This window comes from Podarcis raffonei, chromosome 3 (assembly GCF_027172205.1).
Source record: "Podarcis raffonei isolate rPodRaf1 chromosome 3, rPodRaf1.pri, whole genome shotgun sequence".
Taxonomy (NCBI): Eukaryota; Metazoa; Chordata; class Lepidosauria; order Squamata; family Lacertidae; genus Podarcis; species Podarcis raffonei.
Window position 1 is genome coordinate 96,691,920 of NC_070604.1, and position 21,392 is coordinate 96,713,311.

Genomic DNA, 21,392 nt, shown 5'->3' on the forward strand with positions numbered 1-21,392 from the left:
ATAAATTTGACTACTCAGTCCCAAGTGCGTTTGTTCGGAATAAGGTCACTTCCAGATGATCTGTTCACTGAGCATTCATCATGAATTGTTTGCACAACATTTGTGGGGAGGTTAGACAGCACGAGTGGTATATTAAGCATTCATTTTGATTTGTTTGTGGGGATGTTGTGTCGAGCCGTTGTTATTTCACACTTTCCAATATTCATCTGCCCCTTTAAAATTTGTTGAGGGGTTATTGGGTTGTTGTTTTTATTTTGATTGTGTATTTTGTGGTTTTATATTCTGATTTTATTCTGTGAACTGCTCTGAGAACTGCAGGTATAGGGCGCTATATCATCATCATTATTAATGATAATTATGTAATAATAATAATAATAATTCCTTTCCATTTCCCCAAAAGTCTGTTTTCAGGGGAGGGAGAGCAGGTTTGTTGTGCAAGAGCACCAGATCAGGTTTAATTACACAATCTGAATTTGCTAGTATGTGATTGAATCCTACACCAAAATAACCACAGTCTGGTAGCACTTCCTACTAACAGCCTTATGCAGCAGTCTTAGGCAGGTCTACTCAGAAGTAAGCTCCACTGAACTCTGTGGAACTTAGTTCTGAGTAAATGGGTATAGGATTTGGCTGTAAGTGTGCTTAGGATAGCAACCTTACTGAGGCTTTATCTGAAGAAAAAACTGTCTTGTTTTTATTTGACTAGTAATCTATAACTTTATTCTTATGTCTTCTGTAGTGCCTTCCCCAAATGGTACTATAATTAGCTTTTGTGTACAGTTTACCTTAGCCATACAGTTGTCATATGATCCAAAGATTGCCTGTTGTAGTCTTAAAGTCCCCTTGATACATACCCTGTAGAGAAACAGATTTCCCAGTGGAAGTAAGGAATTCATTCACGTTATTCCTTTTTCTTTTTGCATGATAGTTTTGCTGCACTTTGCATACACTATATTTATTAATTAATCACCTCTTCTCATCACTGTTTTGGCAAGTGTCCTGTACATTTAATCACTGTAACACTTCTGTACACATTACAACCCATTTAGATCTCTAGATTAAAAATCCTACTAGAACATTCTGAGTACTAAATCATACAGAATTACAGTATTATTAGAAGCATTAAAAGATAAGAAGCATTATTATACATTTTGGGAGACTTAGACCGTAACACAAACAACTGTAAGGAGGAAGGAAAACTTTATTACCATGCCACATTGGTAATATATGAAATGGGCTTCAATGATTTATCACCTGTTGAAGTGAGTTGATGAGGGGAGTAAAGGCTCTTAATGTAACATTGTTTCATCCTTGAACCTAAAGTAAGTGACCATATATACAGTATTGGGGTGGTTCTCACTCGTGTTTGGTATTCATGGTTCCAAAGAATGTGAGTGATTCAATATAGTCATTAGTAGGATGGAGACTGGAGAGGGAGACTACAGATCATGTGACAGGAACAAGAAGGACAAGTGCCTCACACTTCATGATTCTCCTCTGATATAGAAAAACTGTTTTATGCATTATGTAAAATGAGGTGATATAATTTTAGACTTTACCATTTCATACTGTAGGGTGTAATGTTTTTGAAAATGGCAGTCCCATGTTGCATTTATCCCTCAAAAAAACATTCAGGTGTACTTCCCTGTGTCGTGACATCATCATGTCTCCCTGCCCCCATACCCCATCATTGGCTAGTGTGGTAATGGATAATGTGAAATTGCATAATAGCTATGTGCCTGAATTTTACAGAGATTGCGTGGTATTAACTTGACACAAAGTTGTTGTTTTGCTTGCAGTGCTATCTTGAGTATTTTTACTTCTCTACTTTAAGAGTTACAAGTAGCTAATGAGGGGGAGGAGGTATTCTGCTTTTGTATATTCTGTTTGAAAGGTGGCAACCTAGTCACTGAATAAATTATTTTAGGCTAATAAACTATTCAGAGATAAACTATTCAGAGGTAAACTATTAGAGTTCAACAACTTTTTTTTTTAATTAAGACATTCTACTCTCTAGTTGTGTAGTAAATTAAACCATCATGTTCTAGTTGTAGGCACATGGAAATCCTTTCTCCACTGGCAAATGCCTCCAATATGGCTCCTAAGAAATGGGAAATCCTTTTTAAATACATGTGAGATTTATAGCCAGTTTCTAAGGCTTTTTTCATAGTATGCAGAATGCAAGAGTAAACACAACCTGAAGTTAATTGCTTTCTTAGGAAAGGAAAGTTCAGTTTCTGGGGATTGATTTAGAGTCTTGGTTTACCAAAGAACATGAGCCAGGAACTGGTGGTGGTTGCCATTTACAAAAAGCGACACCCTGATACAACACCGTGCTCTTCTCTATGTTGGGTCTTGCCTATAGTATGGACAGAAAGGGTAATTTCAAATTCTAGTTTGTGCATTAACCTCATACACTCCAGCCCATGTTGCTATACCGAATCAGATAACTGGTTCATCTAACTCAGCATTGCTACAATGACTAGCAGCAGCTCTCCAGGGTTTCAGGTAGAGACTCTTTCCTGGAATTAAAGGCAAGCACATTACATGCCCACATGATTGTGTCAAAGATTTATCAATAAAGCATTCTGGATGGTTGTGGGAACAACAGAGCCCCCTTTCTGTTTTATGAATATTCTTCACTGCCTATTTATAGCTACTTCTGTTTCTCTTATAAAAGAGTAATTTATTCCTGAAGTATCTCTAACCAATCAGGCCTTACGTAGGCAAATTGTGATTATATCACATTATCATATAGTCAATTCCTACACATTATTGTGTCACACTGCCAGATATGAATGAGGTCAGTACTGCTGCCCTCATTCTGAATGAGTGAACATGTTCATCCACCACAGATCATAAATCCACCCAAATAATCACCAAGTCAGCATATGTGTGCATGCATGTGCACAATTCATAGAGGAGAAAAGGAGGTTTTGCAAAACATGTGTCATTGTTTTGGCTCAATGTGGATACATATTTACTGTTTAGTACACCACACTGGAATTTAATTAGAATAGAGTATGTCAACTGTATATTGAAATACATAGGGGCAGCAACTTTTATGCTTCTTGCTCTATGTATTAACTGTGCTCTAGTGAATTATTTAACCAAATACTTTAAAATCAAAGTGCTAAAATAATCCTCAGACACTTAACACCTGGTCCATTTTTTGATCTTGTTGGTAATGGATACTTCCACATTAAATCTGTATATAATTCTTAGCATTTTACTTTTTCAGAGTTGGACAGAAAATACCTCTTTAAAAACTCAAGTAGATAGCATGCGACCCTTTCCTGGTTCAAGCTTCGATAAAGAGAAGTAGTGGCTGAGTCAAGCAGTCCCTGCAGGTGAGATTTTCAGGGAGTTACAAGGGAATGCAGGAATACGGGTATATGTGTTAACACGCAGTGTAGCCTGAATAAGGCACTAATGATTATTTATACAACTAATCTTGAAGAGCTGAACAATATTGCCTTGCAAAATGAAAAGTCTCTTATATCTGTATCTGTTGTAGGTTGGCATTTGGTCTTTGAAATAAGCATGTTGTGTGGTATAATTTGTAAAGTTCCTTTCCTTCACCTACTTTGGAGGATTTGAAATCTGCTTACCTTATCTAGACCATAGGAAGTCAACATAATACTCTACAGATGTTGTTGGGCAACAATTCCCTGGCAGCTTTGCCAATGGGCAGGAGAGATGGGCTGTGTAGTTCAACAGCATGCTCACTAGTACTGATCTGGAACCATTGAAGTGGATGCACCTTGTGCCATGTAGTGTGGTTTGCCAGCTTCTTGTCAAACCTTTCTGCAGTTCCAAATCATATATTTGAGATGCTGTTTGGGCAGATTTCAAAGAAACCTAAAACGAACCTTTCAGGTGTTTTTTAACCACAACTCCCATTATCCCTGGCCATTGGCTATGCTCCTGAGCCTGATAAGAGCTCACCAAAACATCTGGAGGGCACCAGGTTGTAGAGAGCTGTTCTACACTGCTTGGCAATGGCTCTTCAGGGTCCCATATGTGGGAATATCTGGAGATGCAATTTATTGAACTTAGGACCAGACAAGTAATATGTTCAAAAATGAATATGCTAGGGTAGAGTGAAAAAATGCATGTATTAGAAAATAACACACAAAATGGATAATATAAGGGGGAATTGCTTAGCAAAATGTTATATTACATACACTAATGTGTATATTAAGAGATTGCAAACTAATTGCAAACTGATGTGACCTGAACTTAACATTAGAAAAATAGAAACCAATATTGACAAATCTGCCTGTTCCTAGCTAGCAGCAATAGTATCCCTCATGTGAGAGCACTACTAGCTCAGAGAGTTTTATCCTTTATTTTATATATGAATTCCATGTTTTCTTTGAAGAGATCCTACACAAAAACACTCCTGATTATAAGCATGGCTATAAGTAGCTTGGCTTCCTTGTAACCTATGAAATGCATATTTAAGTCACGCTTGAAACAGATGATTAAGACCTTATACTCATACAGTTTTGCAGAAATGAAAGACATATAATTATCAACAGGGAAAAAATGAAAAGCAATCCAAAATATGAAGAGCACCCATCAGCTATTTGGCAAAAGCTCTGACTTGAGGTGGGGAGGGAAGAAGATAGAGAATAATGAATTCATCAAACTGTAAATGCACAAACCAATGGAGCGCTTAGACTTCAATTCAAGGCAAATGGAAAGAGAGCCCCCATTACTGTTGAGATATACAGACACAGCCCCACTAATCATTTGGTCATGCTTGGGAGGCAGCAAGTCATCACAGGCCATGACATGAGGAGAACAGTGCGTCAGGATTTGTTGTAAGAAAAAAAAATGTTTATTTAACATCCATATCCGAAGTCCTTGTCCCTCATCATCCTTTCTCCCTCAATACACATACCTGGAGAAAAAGTTCACAGAGCCCTGTTAAACTCTTTCAGCTAAACAAAATCTGTCAATCAAGGAATATACTAAGGTATTTGAAACCTTATACCATGTCTATCCAATATTCTAGAAGTGTTAAATTAGTCATGTGGATATTACAACATGTGAATGACTGTAGACTGCGTAGGTAATTATATGAGATCTCTGAGTAAGTGCAATACTTTTAAAAAATGCAAGTGGACCTTAAAATCTCAATGAAGCTGAAAATATAATTTTAGCCATGAACACAGTGAAAAAAATATTGTGCGGAAATGTGTGTAGCATGATCCATACTAAGTCTGTGGGCCCATTCTGCTAATCACATGTGCCAAGGTTTTCAGAAATAACTATTAATTAGTTATGGTGTGGTAAAGGTGAAATCCATGAGTGATCAGAAGGTGATAAGGGCTATATAACAATCTGGCTTAATGTTGAAGGGGAAAAGCCATGTTGGTCTACTATCATGCTGACTTTCTTTGATGGGTAAAAGGATGCTCTGTGACATACTTGCAAGTGCAAAAGGATGCACTGTGAAATATTTGCAAGTAGATAGCTAGTTTTTAAACAAATTTAGACTAATGTATATAGTCTTCCAAAAGTACTAGACGACAAGACATATTTCAGGTATCTTTCTATAAGAACATCTTTGAGCTTGCATATACAAACTTTTTCACATTTTTCTTAGAAAAATAGATTGCCAATGCCCTATTATAAAATGCTGTGAAATGGTTAAAATGGCTTACAGTGTGCTGTAGAGGATTGCATACAATTTTGTAAAATAATAATGAAGTTGCAGGGATATGAGATTTTCAATCCTAACTATGCTTACTGAGAAGTAAGCCTTATTGAATTCAGAGGAGCTTATTCTCATGTTTGAAAAGAAGATTCTTAAGCATTAGAAAGCATTTACTATCCTTCGAAAATGATGTAGTTACAAGTTTAGTACACCTCACACTGCCTAAACAAGGAGAGTTCCTTAAGCATTCAGATTCAGTGTTACAATTTGAGGCACAATCAATTTTAAAAAAACAACAACAACAAACCACTGAAAAACATTGTATTTGATATGATGTCATGTGACCATGAATATTCCAGGGACAAATTTAATTTTGATTACAGCTACTAAAGGTCAACTTTACAAAATGTCCACCGGAGGCAGTGAAATGAAGTAAAAAGTCTAGCAAATATGGATTATGAAAGGTCACTGTAGCCTTTCACCTGGCTTTAAACTGTAGGAAATATGGAAATCCATCGGTTTTCCCTGCTTCCTATGAAAGATTTGTCAAAATAAAGAATTCTAGCTTGCTTTACTGTGCCATTCAATCTGCTGAAGACAGCAGAATTGGAATATCAGGAACCCTGTAGGACAATATAAAAATGAACCTAGACCAGAACAACAGCATTCCTGGAATTTGAACAGTAGTTAACCTCAACAGATCTTGATCTTGAAAAATTGTTGCCCAGATCCAAAGAATTGTTATAACTACTTCCATACAGCCAAGAGAGGTTTGGATATAACTTTTGTTTGTTTGTTTGTTTTAAAAAGCAGCTTTTTAAAACACTCATCCCCAAATGTGACAAGTTTCAAGAAAGTTTTAGAAGTGTTTATTATATGGCATGTTTTTTAAATCATTTTTTAAAAGTCCTACTGAGTTATTTTTGTAACTCTGTTCCTCAGCATCTAGAGAGCCAGTTACAGCATGGTTCTTTGTTTGCATGGCTCTTGGTGTCTTTAGTGTTCCTGCTGTGTTTATGCTGTGTGAGCTACAGCCATTCTTATGTTCTCAAGCATGCACACTTCGACATTGTGAGTAGGATGATCGAGCAGTCAGTTCATGGCAGAGCCATGGGCAGTGGCTCAAGATGAGCCAGGAGGTTAAAAGTCAAGGAACAAACTATGAATCATAGCTGAGGACAAGGGAGGAATCATTAAACCAGAAGGCAGGGTTGAAGAGTAGACCAGAAGGCAGAAGCAAACCAAAGGACAAATCAAAGGATGTACAAACTAGAGCTTAGGATGACTTCATTGCTCAGACAAGGTTTAACTCACACAAGGATTGTTTTATAGTCCTTCCTGTCCAGGAGTAGCCAATGATCAACTTGGTTAGACAGATCCAGGGCCTGATAGCATATAATTACTGAGGCAGCTGATAAAACCTGCAACCACATGAAGAAGCCACAAACAGATCTGAAGGCACCAGTATCAGCAGCTCCCAACAATCTGGTCCTGGTTACCCCACCCCCAAGCCCCCTCTGCCTCAGGCAACCTCTGCACATAAGCCTGAGGATGAGTGGACTGTCTCCTTATTCTGTGGAAAGAATTAAAAGCTCCTGATTGGACCATTGTGTTTGGCTATGATAAAACAGGAAGATATAGCTGTAACTCACCCATGCAAAAGTGCTAGGGAAGTGAGGGTTCTGCGAACCCCCATGGAGACCCATTTGACCACAGACAAATGCTGGGTGCGCAGGACTGCACCCTTTGCTGCTTATTGAGTACTCACTCATTTTTCATAATCATGTTGTCCCACTGACCTGAATAAAGATGGCAATGCTTATGTTTGTCTTTTTGTCAATTGGTATACCAGAGGGTTTTATGTGAAACGTTTTGCCCTTGAGTTCATTTATTTTATACACTCCTGTTTGCAGAAAAAATAGCTTTTCTTTGTCCTTCATTTGTCCCAATCATTGTATTTTCAAAGTAAAGGATAGGAAAAGGATAGGTCATTTGAAGAAGGAATACATGATATACTAACATGGTTGCTTTTTCAAGTTTATATAACCATCTTATTTCATTTCTGAGATCCCAATTGATGTCTGTTTTTATTTAAAATGTCTGGAAGGGTAACTTCTGAATGTACCGTCCAAGATAATAGCATTAACTGGCATGGCTGCAAAATCAATAATAGAAACAAAAATATAAGTCTTCTGATTAAGAGTGACACAAAACAAATTTGTTAACTAAAACAGATGTAGTCAACAGTTTAAACATATATCATAAATGTTTAAACTCCATTTGGATTTCTTTTTTGCTTTATCATTTAATACATCATTCTCATGAAAGTTAGCTTTGCCATGTGCAAAACAATCTGTGAAAAGAAAAGGAAAAGTTGACTGTGAAGTGCTTTTCCTTCTCTTCCTAGCTAAATAAATAAAAACTAGACTTCACTGAAGGAAAGTAATTGAAAATGCTAATTCAATGCCTATAGACTAGAACTTTGAAGGACATATCTTTGTAATTTTGGTATCTTGGAAAACTACAAGGGCAGAAATAAAAATAGATCATTGACCATGAATGCCCTTTTCCAGATGGAAAGTTTAAGTAATTCCGTATTGTATTTTTAAAATTTATAGAACGATATGGTTGTATCCAGCTCTGCTGGTGCAACAGGCTTCCATGCATGCAATGGAGCTTCCTTTTCCCCTTCAGCCCCCATATACCCACAAAATCAGATCCATAGAGTTAGGGGACACTCTGGAGCAGATTTTGGGGGTGCATGGGGGGGGAGGAAATGTAAGTCCTGTTGCACCACTGGAGCTACGAAGGAGAATTGCTAGTCAACAAGATGTACAATACTGCAAAGGTTAGTTGTAACTTGGGGCCAAAATAGGCATGATTTGGGAGATTTGCGTTTAGAAATGCTAACTTCTCTTCTTAAACTGAAAAACAGCTTTTTGTGGGCAGGCTCGGATCTTGATTATAGCTGTGTTATGGAAGAGAGTGCAAAGGGAAGGAGGGTTGACCACTCAGCTTGAAGACCACTACACTGGTTGCATTTGTCTGTCTCAGGAGACAATGGAGGAGTGCACCTTCGGTGGTGAGGTCAAATTGTTGGTAGGTTGCAGCGCCTGCTGTGGCTGTAGAGACCGATGCAGGAAATTCATGTTTTGCTGCAGCTAGGGCAGATGAAGGCATCCAGTGGTGCTGCTGCAGATGTACCATGGCATTTCTTCTCTCTGTGCTCCTCCCAGCAGTCCCTATAGTGATATTTTTAAATGGGATCCATTGTAAAGAACTATGTGTCCATACTGTCTAGATTTGTAAGAGAACTGGTTAAAACAGGTTTTTAACCCAGTAAACATACTACCTTTTTACTAAAGAGAATATGGATGTAAGTTTCCTTACTCTTTTTACTAGTCAAAAATTTTATGTTAGTTTTGTTACTTTGGCCTCCTGTGAGCTTTGTGGATTAGAAGGTCATAACAACATAATAAGTGCCTGTTGGATGAGGCTAGCGGTCACTCAGATGCCTGTGGAAAAGCAGCAAGTAGGACGTGAGGACTTTTCCCTCCTGTGGTTTCCAACTGGTATTCAGAAGCATTCCTTTCTCTGATCATGGAGGCAGAGCATAGCCATCCTGGCTAGAAGCATAGGATGTTAATTAGGTAAATGCATGGTTGAAGAGAAACTTTTTCACCTGGTGCCTAAAGGTGCATAATGAAGACACCAGCCAGACCTCCCTGGGAAGCGCATTCCACAAATTGGGAGCCACAGCAGAAAGACCTGTTTTTGTGTTGCCACCCTCCAGACCTCTTGTGGAGGAGGCACATGAAGAAGGGCCTCAGATGATGATCACAGGGTCCAGGTATGTTCTTATGGAGAGAGACAGTTCTTGAGGTATTGCGGTTAGTATCATGGACTGGTTAGACATGGAGAAACGGTGGGAGGAACCAGTTGGGGAACCACCAAGGGAAACAGGTTCAGAGTCTGGGGACAACAAGGAATTAATCAGTGGAAAAAGAGGGAGAAGACTGGGAAGAGAAGGTTTCAGAAGCTGAAGGCTTAGTGAGCTGGGAGAGTGTGGCAGAGAGAAGTCCAGAATCAGAGGCAGAAGCCGAAGCAGGTACGTGGGAGGGAGGAGGCCAAGAAGCAGAGATGAGGCAGGCTGGTGTAGTCACAGGTGTCTTCCCTTCCTGCTGTGACAAGCTCCGCTCCTCCTCCTGTCTCCCAGAACCAGAAAAGGGCTGAAATGGGTGGAGCAGTGGCAGGCAGCACACAAAGTCTCTGATTGTTTGGAAGGAAACCTGGAGTAGGGAGGACTCTGATTGTTTGGAAAAGGAAACCTGGAGTAGGGAGGACTTAAACAGCTGTAGGGAGATGGGGACAGTCTCAGCAACTGATTCATGGGGTAAGACCTACTGGGGATGAGCTGCTGTGCTCATTATGCCTGACATTGAGCCAAGTCTGTGAAGATTGTGTTATTGCTAATAAAGAGTTAACTCCAACTTTGAACAGTGCTATTTACTACTGGCTCTCACTGTGACAGTTGGCCACTGTGGGAGAAGAATGCTAAACTAGTTAAGCCTTTGGTGTGATCCAGCAGGGCTTTTCTTAACCATTGGATCAGCTCATAATTCAAGTCCCAATTGATTCAGCTCTTGGTGCTGGAACAATGCAATTATTTTCAGCACTGGGACAGTAGAACCACTGTTTGACAGTGCACAATCCTATGGAATGTGGCCATTTGCCATTCTAAATGAGGTTATAGACAGCTGGACAAAAATGCAGACATCCAGGAGTTTTGATATAAAACATTTATTCATTCTGGCCTCATTAGATAAACATCTGAACAGAAATGTCGACTAATTATTGCATTTTGATGGAAGACTGAAATAAAAAGGTACTAATTCAGGACTCCTTGCAATAAAGATAAGTCAGCATCTTAACCCCAAACACATTGTTCTTGCATATCTCAATCAATATGGATTCTGTCTGAAATCAATTTTCAGCTGCAAATATGATTGTTAAATAATTCACAAGTTGCAGGCCTTCAGGCAAGAAGAGGTTAGAGAAACAGCCGAAAAGTGGTGATCTCCACCTACGATGCATTTTCAATTAAAAGAGGAGGACATTTGTAAAAGATTGTTTCATAACTGAGGTGGCAATCTTTTTTATTTTTAAGAGTTAAATGGCATTGTAGATTCTTTGTCTTCTGTGGTATATTTTTTAATGTTCCATGTTTTTAAACACACACACACAAACCCTGTTGGATGAGTAAGAAATATATAAAGCAAGACTTAAGAGCAGTTTTGAAGTCAAGAAAGGGTCAAGAATAGAAAGCGATAGCATCAAAAATTAAAAGCACAATCCACTTGTGAGAAAGTCCAATTGAATTCAATATGGCTTAATCCAAAGTAAATGGGTCTAGCTAATCTTTGGTCCTTCAGATGTTGCTAGACTACAGTTCCCATCATCCCTGATTATTGGCCGTGCTGGCTGGGACTGATGTGTTTGGTAGCAGATATACCTTGAAAATTAGGGGGGGGGGTGCATTTCCTCAGGGACTGTATAGGGTATGTAAGTTATGCATCTTTGTAGAACTAAATCAGTCTTCCTCCAAGCTGAGACCCTACAGACATTTTGGACTAAAATTCCCATCACCCCAGCCAGCATGGGGCTGGTGGGAGTTGCAGTTCAAAATATCAGGAGGGCACCATGTTGGGGAAGGTAGAACTAAATGCAGAAACACATCTACTTTTAAAATGTAGTTGTAATGAGCCAAATGCTGGCCTTTGCATACTGATCTTCATTTCTGAATCTGGTACTGAACTGAATGAAGTTTCTTTGTACAAAATACGAGAAGAAATGTGCTTAGTAGGAAATGTAGTTAGAATTTATTGTACTATTAAAATCCTATTGGGTCTTTATTTATGAAATGTGTTTCCTATATTTGAGGTTTAGGGAGTCTTGATAATGAGGCTTGTAAGATTCATGTTTCCTTTTCTGCAGCTTAATTTAGGCTCTATATCAAATATGTAAACTAATATTATATCTTCCTGCAGCTTTTGTGTATAAGACATACATTTTGTCCTATTTCTATCCACTGTTTCATTTTATAAAATCTAAGCTGGTAAATGGCATTTGATTGACAAGATCCCATATTCCTTGCTATTTCATTAAACCAAGTACATTTGACAGAAGCAGTAAATAAATCCAGAGGAATTTGTTGCCACTTTTACAACAACTTTTGTTGCAAAGGCTGAAGAAATAGCATGTCTGCACAAAAGGGAGCATCCTTGGATTCTCATGCAATATATGCATGCATAGCCTTGTCCAAGAACATTCTGAAATTTCATGACAGGAATTTTGGATACACTGGATATCTGTGGCATCGCACAAATAATTACTATCATTATTGTCTAATAAAAAAATAGGCAGGACCGTGGGGGTGGGGTGGAGAATGATCTCCAGAGGAAATTCTATTCCAATTTAGTTTTTGTTTGCTTAGATTTGGCCAAATGGCTTTAGAGAGCAATTACTGATGTTTCAATGACCTCTTGGTTCAATTGAATTAGAGAACTTAATGAAGTTTCCCTCCCTCAGTATTGGTCTTTGCTGCCTTTTAAAATTGATGAAACAGAGTGTCTGGAAGATATTGCACTAATGCTGGCTGTTATTCTCATACTTGCATTTAGCTAGTATATATTTCATACAAATATGCACACTCACCAATTTCTGACTTTCTTATGAGAAGAAACTACAGCATGGTGGGCTCATGCACTTCTCCTTCCCCTCTCTCTCCTCCATTACAACTGAGGTCATTGGAAGCTTTTTTCTGTTGTATATTAGCCATAGTTTAACATGTTTAACCATCCTAAACTGTGGTTAATCTTAACTGTGATTAGTGCAGGGAACTAGGCTTGCAAATAATGGTTTAAAGATGCCTTGTTTCAACTAACCATTATTAACCACAGTTTGTTGTGTTTGGGTAACATGGTAAACAGTGGTTTATGTGAAATGGAAATGAAAGTTTCTGAACTCCCCTTCACAGATACTCTGGAAGAAGAGATAATGGATAAGTACATAAGCCTAATTCATTCTCACATTGTTACATCCCAAGCAGCCCACTGTTAACGTCAAAACGCACTTACTCTTCTATTCCGTCTTCATTGGATATTATGGGAAAACTTGGGTTAAATTGTAGAAGGTAAATGAATGGATGGTAAATTTCATCCCAATGAAATAAATAGCAATATCCTACTGTTCATCGTAGAATATAGTAATCTGGGATATATGGTGTCTGAACAATCAAGGTAATTTTTTTAACCACTGTAGCAAGACCTATGAGTCTTCTAATTCTTTTCTCAAAGCCATATATACTAATAGACACGATCATATTGTGTGGCAATGTATTTCATAAATTCCACGTTGTGTGTTTAACCAATTGAATTAATTACCCAAAGATGTGCTGTTCCTTGTCTACCTGAAACCTACTGTTCTTTAATATTTTCCCTCAGTAGAAAATATGGTTAAGCTGAATCGTCTGTCATTTCCTGGATCCTTTTTTGGGGTTCTTCCTTTCAAAAACAGTTCAAATCTGTTAAGATGGCATCATATGATCTCAGGTGATGGACATGTGATATTCATAGCCTCCTGCTGCTGCCGCGCCCCAGGAGCATGATTTCTGTTCTCATCCTGAAGCAAAGATCTTAACCTGAAGCACTGTTTCTGGGTTAGTGGAGTCTATAACCTGAAGCATATGTAACCTGAAGTGTATGTAAACCGAGGTACCACTGTAGTTTGTTTCCATACTTCAGGAAGGAAGAAGTGAGGAGTACTCAAACTGCATGCACTATATTCAGGTAGATAGCCGTGTTGGTCTGATGCAGTCAAATATCCCTTGCTTTTTCCTGTAGGACTAATTGCAGTCTTTAACAGTAGTCAACAGGTTTACCATACTAATTGAGTCAATCACCCATCTCCTACTACCCTCCTGAGAAAAACCCCACCCTACTCTCCCACTATATATTAGGGTCTGGTGACTTCTGTTTCAGTATGTCTGAAGTGTGTATGCACACGAAAGCTTATACCCAGAACAAACTTAGTTGGTCTCTAAGGTGCTACTGGACAATTTTTTATTTATTTTGCATGCACTATACACAGATCTTGCACCAGCTAATTTGCCTAACTATAGTTTATGGTCAGTGTTCCTTCCAAATGCAGCCAATGTATTCTCAAAGATAGTATTCCTCATAAGAATGTGATTTCGGGGTAAATCTTTAGAAAAGTGGGAAAACTTCAAGCCTGCAAGTTTGCTATAAAAGGTCTCCCATGTGGTTTCTGGGAAGCCAATAGCAGTGTTATTATTATATTAATTTTATATTAGAGTGGAATTTCATTGATTTCCTCCCTCAAATTCATTACTGTGAATTTTTATTGAATGCAATTAAAAAGATAGCTATAGAATTCCTATTTTGAGCTGGAATTTGATCTACAATTAGTCAGTTGTAAGGAGCTGCAGGCCAAACCTTCAATTCTCACCTTCTCAAACCAACTTGTTTCTGTTTAGTAGGGCAACAGTTAGGCACCTTTGGTATAGTATTGTTGTGCTGACATTCCAAGGTTCTTTTGAGAGGGATACTGAGAAAGAAATGAAACCCTAGTTAGAACCAAACAAAAAAGAGAAAGGATATCATAGTCAAAAATATCAGTGGCAGTCCTTATTCGCAAAAATGGCCACATACGAATCGGTCACATTAACTGCAAAAATAATTATTATTTCAGCAAATAAGGTTTGCTAATGCAAGTGCTGCCAAGTCTAAGGATACATGTCATTTGGCTTGCCAAGGTGGATAATTATGGAGATTTCCATTCATTCTTATTCTGTTTAAAGCAACATGTAAGTTAGCTTTATTAGTTTTATATACATTCTGAGCACAGCTGACCCATAGTTCTTTCTACTGAGCTATGTAAACATTGAGGGCTCACAATTAAAAATACAGCACAAGCCTATCATCAATGATAAAATAATGCAAAATAAAAATAAAGGCAAAGCATGAATTTATTTGCAGCATTATATACCTGCAAACCATATCTAGAATTTTTATATAATTAATGGGAGGGGAGGGGTTGGTCCATGAAAGATCCAACAAATCTTTTGAAAGTTCCCCCCCTTTTAATTGCAGGGGGGGAAATACACTGAAAATGGGGGAGTTACATAAATGAGAGCAGGTGCAGTCGTGCAGAGGTAAGTATGCAGCATATGTAAGTGCAGTTGGAAAATCATTGTCTTGCAGAGAATACTCGAAATTGGTCCCTAATGGCCTTGGGTTTTGTCATATGGTCTTGATTATCAGGCTAAAATTGCATTGCCAATGCCTTTAGTGTGAACGAGATGGATGAATAATTATTACGTGCACTGAATACCTTTCCACAAGGAGGAACCAGGACATCCCCTGGTCACCCTAGCTACCATTTCACCCTGCTGTCAGGGAAACTGTAATCGGCCTATTCATCATTTCCTTATTTCTCCTATATAATATAAAAATCTATAAATAATGTGTGCATGTGTGTCCGCATACACTTAAACATGTGCACATGTAATTGCAAAGAGAAATTGTCGGTGTTCAGTGCAACTTGTGAGGAATTGTTTTGAGAGGAAAAATAGTCTCAAAGGGGAGTTAAGGGGAGGGTACTTCATGGTGTTTTGCTCTTAACCCTACCACACATCTAAATTTAATAAGTGTACCTTCTTTAGCAGCAATTCCATGCATAACTGGACTGATTAAATCCTATTGACTTCAGTAGGATTTAAGCATACTAACTGTACAAGGACTACAGTGTATCTGAAGAAGAACAGGGCTAGAAGAATTTTTGCTATAGAAATATAAATACAGTGAAATGAGCACACATGCAAGTGTGTTGAGTGGCAGGATACCATCCAGTTATAAATTGCTCTTATTAGTTAAAAGGGGCTTCCTGCCCCTTTTCTACTCCCTTTGCATATATTTTGCTTTCTTCATGTGAAATAATTGAAGGTTCCGGTAATGAGGGTAACAAAAAATATTGGTGAAAACATTAAGAGTAATCCTTAGTGGTATTCAAGAGTTCACCCTATCCCCCATCCTCCTCCCCTCAAAGCAAAATGTGCTTGAAGGATCAGAGATGATAAAGTTCAGAACCACTCTAAGATCTGTGACCATGACCACACTGCTCATTCATCACAGGAATATTTATTGTAAATCATGGCCTTGTGTGGCTGCTGCTTACCCTCTATGCAATCCTTTGCAATACTGGCAATTAGTTATGAGGGCCGCTAGCTCCTAAACACGGTACCTTGAACTTCAGAGCAAACACAAATATACCACAACAAATTGTGCTTCCTGACAGGGAGTTCTGAATGCCTGATCAGAAGGATTATTTGTAGAGAGGTGCAGGCTTTTCAGAGCAAGATTTCCAGAGTCTGAAGGCTTCCTGATTAATTGCTTGATGCCTTTTGCCACTAAAATCCTAATGAGATGCCTGGGAAAAAACCCTACACAGTTTTGATTAAATAATCAGCCAATCACATCAGTAATTCGGTCTGCTGATTATTTTTACCAGCTGTTGTATTCATGGCTATTCTCTCTATAAGGGGTGTGGGTGTCTGAAGATGCACAGCATGCGTTTGTATAATTCTAATGTGATAGGAAGCAGTCCTTGCTTTCTAAACTCACATTTTGTACAAAAGTGAGTGTGAGAGAGTGTGCGTTAATTATACCCATTGTTGTTGTTGTTGTTGTTGTTTAGTCGTTTAGTCGTGTCCGACTCTTCGTGACCCCATGGACCAGAGCACGCCAGGCACTCCTGTCTTCCACTGCCTCCCGCAATTTGGTCAGATTCATGTTTGTAGCTGCGAGAAAACTGTCCAACCATCTCGTCCTCTGTCGTCCCCTTCTTCTTGTGCCCTCCATCTTTCCCAACATCAGGGTCTTTTCCAGGGAGTCTTCTCTTCTCATGAGGTGGCCAAAGTATTGGAGCCTCAGCTTTAGGATCTGTCCTTCCAGTGAGCACTCAGAGCTGATTTCCTTCAGAATGGATCGGTTTGATCTTCTTGCAGTCCATGGGACTCTCAAGAGTCTCCTCCAGCACCATAATTCAAAAGCATCAATTCTTCAGCGATCAGCCTTCTTTATGGTCCAGCTCTCACTTCCATACATCACTACTGGGAAAACCATGGCTTTAACTATAGGGACCTTTGTTGGCAAGGTGATGTCTCTGCTTTTTAATACCCATTGTAGAGAGTGTTAAATGTGACAGGAGAGGAGGATTAAAGCTATTTAGGAGTCTGTGCAAAGCCCCTTTAAGTAAATGGGAGTTGGGCAAGAACACAGATACTTGGAATATGTGTTCTTTCACAGTTTCTGTTAGTTGCAATGATGCTTGTGCAACAGACCTTCCTATAGTGCTGTGCCCTTAGTTTCTTAATTTCCTGTCCTAAATAATAATCACGGTGTATGTAACTGAACACAAAGATGGAGGATTAGATTGGTACATGGTGTAACTTTGCTTCAGGTGTGTTTCATGAAATGCAATGCTAGAAAAAGTGCTGTAGTACGATCAACTAGGTGTTCATTTGCACAAGTCCTGTTAGAATTGAATGGGAGCAGTCCATATTATTGGTCTGCAGTAGGAACCCTGTGCTAGGTATAAAATCAAATCCATATAGTCAGCATGTTATTAAATGTAGGCAGGTATTCTGTTGACATCTCAAAGCATACTTTGAAACCTGATGACCTCATGACATCAGAGCCAGCTTGCACTTTTTATTCCTAAATGAAAAAAAGCTTAAATTTGTTGCATCATCTGACTCCTGATTTAGATTTTCAGATAAGCAAGAGCTAAAAATGGCTCTGCCAAGTGACAGAAGTGTTATCACGAGCCATTCTGGATCAATAGGCTTAAAAAAGGGTTTCGAGTGGCAGTTCAAAAATAGAAAATTTAAATATATATGTAGCTTCATTCTGCTGTAGCCTATGCTGTATAAATGGCACTTTGGCAGCACATTTCTTAGCAGTGCAAAAGGTGATTTATTAGGCCCACTGAATTTGTGTTTATGTTCCTCATTGTAAACTGTGTTTATAGCAATATGTCTATATTAAGGTGTTAGAGCTAGAATTGCTACCTAAGCTTTAACTTTACCAATATTGCTGAAAACCCAGGTTATAGCACTATAAATAGTCGCATCAGTATTGGCACTTGCAAAATCATCTATATTTCTGGGAAGCTGTGTCTGTTCCTAAATAAGCATAAAGGGTACTGCTTTAGTACGTTTACCAATACCAGTAATAATTAATAATATTGTTGTGAACATCAACAATCTTTCATTCACTGCTGAATAACGCCCAGAGTATGGCTTTTCAGTTACCACACCCTAGCATGACAGAAATTTGTTAATCAGTTTTTTTGTTCACAAAGGACATCAGCACACACAACTTGCATGCAGTGAGGGCACATTTAGCAAGCATATGACATGAACACAGTGGAGAACTACCCACTCAGACTAGGAACATATACCCAAGGACTTGGGCAGAGGCCTTTGCAATGCCTTTTACCTGCAGTGCTTCCAATTTGGAAGCAAGGGGACTAAATTGGGGCATGTCCTTGACAAGGGAATATTATTCCCTCACCAAACTGCATGTAGAACCTACTGCAAGCCTATGTGTGTAAATGCTTGTGCTTTACAGTACTGCTCACAATGATCTCGCTGCTCTCGCTTTTCTTTATTTTTGCAAAGAAAACTGTATGAACAATCTGTATACCTAGACATTTATGCATGTTGACCTCAATTAATAGGATAGATTCTGTGTGCAATAGGAAGCAGGGGATGGACTGTGTAGGCGAGAGTAGCTTTCCCATTTTCTCTCTGACTCCATGTACAATCTACAGTCTAGAGCTGTATGTGAAATGGAACAAAGTCCAATAGCTATGCAACTTCATTGCATCTTCTCCCATTGAAAGTCATTGCTTGCAATTTAATAAACTGTTAATTAGTGCACTCTTTTCTTCTTTGCCTAAGTGAAGCCATAAGTTCATTTCCATTGCCCTATATCCTCCCACATTTCCACTTAACTTTATCCTACTTTTAGACACATGTATAGATCCCTGCCCTCATCTTTATCCTTTTATTGTGTCTGTCATGTGCATTATAAAACCTCTAAGCAGTCGGTCAGTCCCTTCTCTGGCCAACATCTAATCAAGGGAGTCTCTCTTGCAAACTAACCCCAACTTAGGAGCAGAGATAAGGGAGAGAAATGTAAATCCAGGATTGCCATTGTGTCACCTCACCCTCCTGTCCTTGCAACAAGGCACTCTGGGCAACGCATGTGGCCCTCACAGTGCTTTCCTGCTTTCCTCTTCCTCCCACCCTCCTCGGTGGGCGGTGGTGGCACTGCCCTCCCCCTCTCCCCTTTTGACCTGCCCAGGGGCAGGGCATACGTGAGTGTCCCTTCACTGGCAATGAGAAGGAGGTGCTGCCGCCCTGTCCCAAAGGCCCGGTCCACAGGTGCTGCCTCAAGGGAGCCTGTCATGGGGAGGGGCGCGCTTCATTGCGCCCCCTCAGAAATTTGTGGGGGGGCATGGCCCCCCGTCCCCTCCCATGCTACACCACTGCCTAAATAAATTTGTGGTCCTCTAGATGTTGTTGGACTATAATTCCCATCATGGCTGACCATTGACCATGGCTGAAAATGGCATATAACGTGTATATATTGGTTTTGTATATTTGTATGTGTATTGTACTGCAGAAATATTAGAAATTTGCACTAAAATGCTGATTAATTTTCACGAGGACCTTAAAATACTCCCCAAACTCATGTGAAAATTGTTTCTACAAATTGTAGCAGTTTTTTTCAGTAAAGTTTAAAACTTTTTTGTACAGTATCAGTGGGAAAAATCATGAAAGGACTCAGTGATAGCTGCTATTTCGGTTGCTTAATATTAGTGGGGAAATAAGGAAGTTTTTGACTTTCAGCTTATAACTCCTTGTCAGTCAGAATGGAAGGACCGGTTGGTTGTTTTTTCCCATCTTTTCGCAGCAGGATTGATTACTAATGTTACTATTTCTAATCAGGTATTTTGTTTCCAAGGTATGAAATAATTTGGAACATAAAACATTTACAGTACAGATATGTTCCATCTGCCATCAATATGGGGTCAGATAAAAAGATATACTATTATCTATTTTGTATCTCTCATCTTCTGAGACCACCATGGCAACAATTCTCTAGACCAGATTTAAGCACATGAGTATAAAGTAAAGGTATGTTTAAAGAAAATGTCATTCAGAAAGATGCAGTTGGCCAAGGCAACCAATATGCAATCTGATCATAAGGCAGATCTGGGCAAATTTTAAATCTGCCTTTTCAATTTTGCCAAAAAGCCAGATGCTATTTCTGGAAAGGCATTTTCTAAAATTTGGCAATGATGTCCTAGGGCTACCACCTGAAAAATGAAGAAGAAATGGTTACACATGTCTATTCCATTGTGGATATTTGCCATGGGAATAAATACATATGTACCCATCTCATATGATATGTGTACCATTCCTGATACTGTTTTCATGGAATGATTCACACAAACAAAACTGGCATGGCAACTTCAACAGAATGCAAGCAAAGAGATGTACCGGTAAACACCTAGAATTGCTTACTTTTGCAACAATCGTGGTCCCCCCCCCCCCCAGTTTCCTTTTAAAACTTTATTTGCTATGATGGTATAGGTAATTCTCCTTTAGTTCAGGTTCAGAAGCTTAAACATTTGTTTTGCTGGTTTGGGCACTAAACATTGCATTATAGACACTGTTAACAGTGGTTGACTGCTAAAAGTGATGTTGTGCACTGGTTTTGGCTCTGTTCATGTTGACCAGGCTAACTACTGGAATAGAAATGTTTTGTGCAGAAAACCACAGTAATTGAAATGCATTCTCTAGGACTGAAATACAGCAGCCAAGTCTGTATCCCAGTCTGCCTGTTTTTATGTGTCCCTGATTCTAGAGTCATTTTTAAAAAGTGAGTGATGCCATTTTTTTACATCTTTCATTTAATATGCTGCTTGGTAAACAGTGTTGTAGATTAGTATATTTGTAATTTAAATGAAGACAATATATCAACCAAGTTTTTTTTAAAAAAAGAAGTTATTTGAAGAATGATTGATGTCACTGTTATGCCCTGTTTAAAAGAAAAAGGGGGAAATTGGGTTTGGAAAGGATTGAGGTGGAGGGTGAAATAGAAATTATCTTTCATGGGCAGGTGTATACTGTTTTTTAAACCCCTAGCCAGACTTAGTGGCTGAATCTCTGCTATCTTCAAGCACACTAATAAATTCTGCCTAATTCATTTTTTATTCTCTCTTGGGGTCTGCTTGCTGATTTGCCTCAACAAAGGAAGCATCATGTTACTTCTTTTAAATAATTGATAGCTCTGAGTCCAAGCCAGCTCGAAGGAAATTCTGAAAATAGGTACTTATTGAGTAAATACCCTGCATTTCCACCACTGCCAACTACCCTCCCCTATATTTATTCTGTTCCATGGGCTACTGTCAGTTGCAGATGATCTCATCGATGCTTTGTAGACACCCAGCACTTAGCAGCTCCAATTTCATTTATGTTTTTAAATATATATTTAAAAAAGGGAAGCTGTTAATTATAATGTCTCTTGCAGCTAAGAGCTCTTAATAAATCATAATCAATACTATGTCATAG

General features: G+C 38.8%; 1 protein-coding gene across 9 annotated transcripts in view; it reads left to right on the forward strand.

Moving 5' to 3' along the window:
- The window catches only part of ESRRG (estrogen related receptor gamma), a 484,515-nt gene that overhangs the window by 103,442 nt on the left and 359,681 nt on the right, over window positions 1-21,392 (forward strand). For 5 of the 9 annotated variants that reach the window (XM_053383169.1, XM_053383167.1, XM_053383178.1 and 2 more), the window contains one exon: window positions 3,242-3,350. The exons of the other annotated variants lie outside the window; for them this stretch is intronic. The gene's annotated coding sequence lies outside the window, so the exon portion shown is untranslated. The remainder of the gene's footprint in view (window positions 1-3,241; window positions 3,351-21,392) is intronic. 9 annotated transcript variants of the gene reach the window in all.